The sequence below is a fragment of the Galeopterus variegatus genome, unplaced genomic scaffold (assembly GCF_000696425.1).
Source record: "Galeopterus variegatus unplaced genomic scaffold, G_variegatus-3.0.2 Scaffold917, whole genome shotgun sequence".
NCBI classification, from domain to species: domain Eukaryota; kingdom Metazoa; phylum Chordata; class Mammalia; order Dermoptera; family Cynocephalidae; genus Galeopterus; species Galeopterus variegatus.
Window position 1 is genome coordinate 279,052 of NW_007727028.1, and position 5,389 is coordinate 284,440.

The window sequence follows — 5,389 nt, forward strand, 5'->3', positions numbered from 1 at the left end:
TATTGGCTTCTCTGGGTCCTCAGAATGTGGCGCTCAGTTGTTTAGATGTCTCCTCTGATTGGCATCACCTGTATCCTAAATAATTGTGGTTTTATTCAAGCCAATGTTGTCTGCATTTAAGATGCATTGAGTGAAAACTTTGGAATAACTGTTAGGATAATTGGGCATTAGGGATTTTTAGAAGTCTTTATTATGTGGAAATGCCTAAATAACATCTGTTCCAACATTCCCATTATTCAGGGCCGCTTTGTAGTTGCTGTGTCTTCAGGGACCTTCAAAACAAGAAACAAAGAAATTCAATATAAATGCGCTTCATGTAAAGCCCTTTAAACCCAGCCAGTGAGTGTGACCTGGATCTGGGTCAGCCTAACTCAGCCTTGGTGAGGAGCAGAGAGCTTACCCCGTGCACTGCCCCCTAGTTTTAATGGAGGCCCTCAACGCTTCCCCCACATTTTTCCTTACTTTGGTATAGGGGAATTTAGGAGCACTACTTACAGAGGCAAGCCACTCCTCCCCCCTAAATAGAACTTCGACTCTCAACATCAGTCATGTTTTAGACTTAACATCACTTGCATTTTAAAGCTTAGGTACTCAGAGTATTTCGGAAATATTTTTTGTAAGGCTTTTGTGTGACTTTGCACTCAGATTGCTCTTGATCCATGGTATTCCTTCCCAGGAAAAAGACATCTTTTGGTGAGATGTGGCTAGGAACCACCATGCTGCCGAAGATGGGAGTTAGGTGCTGCCACTAAGAACAGGGTGGCTGGCTGCCCCCTGTGCTGTCACCACACTCAAGAGGACAGGGGAATGTGAGTGCACACCTATGTGACACACCCCTGGTGGCCCAGCACTTGAGTTGGTTGCTTTTAAGGACATGGCATCCTGTGTGCCATGTATGGTGAGCTCCACCGATGCCTGGCTACAGAGGTACTGGGTGTGGGTAAGCTGGCGATTGACTTGTCTGGTCCCTGAGGGAGCTGATGTGAGGACAGTGGTGGCTGTAGGGTGTGGGAGAGTTGGCAGCTCAATTCTGTACTAAAGACAAGTCTGTGTGAATGTGAGTAGCCCACACTAGTAAGTTGGGGGCTTGGGAGTGGGAAGAGGCCACCCAGGTTCCATGGAGAGTCAGATGGAGGTTCAAGATCATTGCTCATGGGTTTATGGGGTTCAGTCCTTCCCTCCACCTCATGCTTATCTTTCAATCCTAGACACTTGCCCTGAGACCTCAAGCTCAGCACCAGTAGCCCAATGCTGTATTTGAAACTTCCACAATGGCATAAAATCAAATTTCAAACAGGAATCCCTCATTCTACAGCATTTCTAGTGGTCTGTTCCTCTGATCGAACTCGGATATGTGTGTGTGTGTGTGTGTGTGTGCATGTGGATGCTTGTGTGTGTGGATGAGTGTGTTTGTGTGTGTATATGTTTATGTGTGTGAGTTTGCTTGTGTCTGTATGTGTATTAGTGTATGTGTGCACATGAGTGTGTGTGAGTGAGCATGTTTGTGTGTGTGTGTGCCTGTCTGTGCATGGCTATAAAGAATGTTCTAGTTCCTTTCAGATTCTTCTTAACTTTCTATACTTTTAAACTTTTCATCTTTAGTTNTGTGTGTGTGTGTGTGTGTGCATGTGGATGCTTGTATGTGTGGATGAGTGTGTTTGTGTATGTATATGTTTATGTGTGTGAGTTTGCTTGTGTCTGTATGTGTATTAGTGTATGTGTGCACATGAGTGTGTGTGTGTGTGCCTGTCTGTGCATGGCTATAAAGAACGTTCTAGTTCCTTTCAGATTCTTCTTAACTTTCTATACTTTTAAACTTTTCATCTTTAGTTGTGTGGTGATATTGAGAAAAGTTCCCTGAATCTGCCTTTTACTTGACTCTCAAATCTCAGGCCAACTGTCTACCTTCCTGAGTTAAAAAGAATTGGGGTGGGAAGGCCAAAAGTCAGAGTGAGAAGTATACCCATTTTCTGACTTTCTGTCCTCTGAGATGACATGATCTGGGAGTCCCAGGGACATGGATAGAACAAACAAAACAAAAAACAGCAAAATCAGAATATCAATTAAAGAAGAAGGTAGAGACTGTTACATTAGGAATTAATAGCTGGTAAATGAAGAACTAAAGAAGCAGGAGACAGGACTCATGGGGAGGAAAATCAGAGAAATGGAGGCAGAATCTGTGAGATGGAATATAAAATGACTTGTGTTCTGAGGCATAAAAGGGATAAATAGGAAAAATAATTAAACAAATAATAGATGAGAATTTCTGAGCTAAGAAAATGCTTACATTTGCAGATTGAAGTAGATAATCAATATATACACCTAGGTATCTCAAAAATCAGTGAAAAAAAAATCTAACATATTTCCAGGCTCAAATACCCAGTTATTAACAAAACAAAGGTATTATTCTGCTACTAGTTTTCTCAAATATAAACAGTGCAAGTAAAATGTAGTAAAACACAGTCAGATACTTTACAGATGGCAGAAGGGAAAGACTGCAAACAAGGACTTCTATACCCAGCCAAGCTATCACTGACCTCTCAAAGTGAAATATATTTGTAGATGTACAACTTTCAGAGAATATACAAGCTATGAGTCTGTCAGAGAAAAATACTCAAGGAGACTCTAAAGGAACAACAAATGCTCCAGAAAAGCTGGTCAGACTTGGAGAGGGGCAGAAACAGCCGTAGTAGCTCTAAGCTGAGCCAAGGTGAGCCCCCTCATCTATATATCTGTCTCTGAATGGAATGATTGTATACTATCTGGGAATGTATGATTATAAGCTATGTTTCTTGAATTGGAAGAGACATACTTCCAGGGTAATTCTTACAGCAATCTAAAACAAAGTCTCCTAAGCCCTCTCAGGAAAACCTAGGAGAAACTTTGAACAAGGAATACACTTTAGGGTAGAGGGTGAAGAGTGTGAAGTAAAAATGTTCTAAACATTTCAAAATAAAATTTTATTTGAGTAGAGCTTGGTGTGTGGGGGGTGGCAGTGGGGCAAATAGAATTACTTGATGCTGTAAAAAATTATCTCATTTTCATAGTTTAGAGAAATAGGTGTTTTATTATGAGTGTGATAAAAGCACAGGTAAGCAATGAAGGAATGAAGAATATGTCAAATTCCTGAACAGGTGAAAGAGAAAGGGAAATACATTAAACCAGCAAAGCAGTCCAGAGAGAAAAAATGTGGTAAAAATCCATTAAAGTAAATAATAATCACAAAGTTTAGTCAAAAGGATAAAATGAAGTATATAGACATTAACACTACTTGTAAAGGAACTGAATCCTTCCATTAAAAAACAGAAACTGAGGAGTCAAAAATCAAACTCTAGCTTTATGCTGTTAATAAAATTGTTTATTGTCACATCTTCAGTGCATTATTGGAGTACTTGTCACAACTGTCTTTTAATGAATAATGAATGCATGGAAACATCTCAGACACTTCTGTTGGATTTTTTACTGCTTGCAGAATCACAGAAATAGAACTAATATGTTTTAGAAAGNAGTCTGTCAGAGAAAAATACTCAAGGAGACTCTAAAGGAACAACAAATGCTCCAGAAAAGCCAGTCAGACTTGGAGAGGGGCAGAAACAGCCATAGTAGCTCTAAGCTGAGCCTAGGTGAGCCCCCCCATCTATATATCTCTGTCTCTGAATGGAATGATTGTATACTATCTGGGAATGTATGATTATAAGCTATGTTTCTTGAATTAGAAGAGACATACTTGCAGGGTAATTCTTACAGCAATCTAAAACAAAGTCTGCTAAGCCCTCTCAGGAAAACCTAGGAGAAACTTTGAACAAGGAATACACTTTAGGGTAGAGGGTGAAGAGTGTGAAGTAAAAATGTTCTAAACATTTCAAAATAAAATTTTATTTGAGTAGAGCTTGGTGTGTGGGGGGTGGCAGTGGGGCAAATAGAATTACTTGATGCTGTAAAAAATTATCTCATTTTCATAGTTTAGAGAAATAGGTGTTTTATTATGAGTGTGAGAAAAGCACAGGTAAGCAATGAAGGAATGAAGAATACGTCAAATTCCTGAACAGGTAAAAGAGAAATGGAAATACATTAAACCAGCAAAGCAGTCCAGAGAGGAAAAATGTGGTAAAAATCCATTAAAGTAAATAATAATCACAAAGTTTAGTCAAAGGGATAAAATGAAGTATATAGACATTAACACTACTTGTAAAGGAACTGAATCCTTCCATTAAAAACCAGAAACTGAGGACTCAAAAATCAAACTCTAGCTTTATGCTGTTAATAAAGTTGTTTATTGTCACATCTTCAGTGCATTATTGGAGTACTTGTCACAACTGTCTTTTAATGAATAATGAATGCATGGAAACATCTCAGACATTTCTGTTGGATTTTTTACTGCTTGCAGAATCACAGAAATAGAACTAATATGTTTTAGAAAGGTTTCCAACAATAAGATTGATATAAAGCAATTTCTGCTGAATCCTTCAGTGACCAGTTAATCTGTTGGAAGATCACACTCTCCTTAACATGTTTTCTAGTTGAAATTTCATTACATGTAAAATAGTACATTCTATAATTAACAATATCTCATGAGATAGTTTTGAGAAAAACGACAAAACAACTTTGATTCTGTTTCCACAAACTTGTAATTGTTTAATTAGTTATTTCATAGTTCCTAGTTAAAGTAAACCTTATTCTTAAGGTTTATACTGCTTGGCTTATAAGCCCTTCTCTCTCTATTGGACGTCGCCAGCTCCCAAGCTCCTCGGGAAGGTCCCCAGCCCCTGGCTGAGTGATCAGCCTGAAGGGAGCCCCACGCTGGGCTCCTGCTCTGTGCTGCACCTCCCTTTCCCACCGTCCTTCCTGGAACATGCTGGTGGAGTCTTGGCTACTGACCCCACTCCCAGCGCTGAGCCTGGATGTTTGCACCAGTAGCTGCAAATATCCTGTATTCTTGTGTTCTGTGTGTGGTCTAATCTGTGCACCACTTGGAAGCATTCTGCAACCCAGATGTCCTTCGAGCAAGGACACGAGAAAGGAAACGTGTGGCATCATCCACGTGTTTCCCGTTCTTTCCTCCCACCTGGAGCACAGCTCCTCTTCTTACTGTATGAGAGGAAAGACGGCACATCCAGCCTCAGAGTAACACCTGCTCCTCAGCCAGAGGCAGGACGACCTGGAGAGCATGCCACTACGGCCTGGCCCCAGCTGGCCCTGCACTCTGAGTCCACCAAGAGACCCCAGGTGTTCCCCCCTCCCTACCTGTCAGATGAGGGCCATGGGTTGCCACCCACGCTGGCCATGTCTCTTGGAGCAGCAGCTATGGCACGAGTTTGCAGTTTCCTGGCACAGGGCTGCCTACCTGTTAGCTCCAGAACTGCCTTTCAGATGGCAGCGATTTGTGATT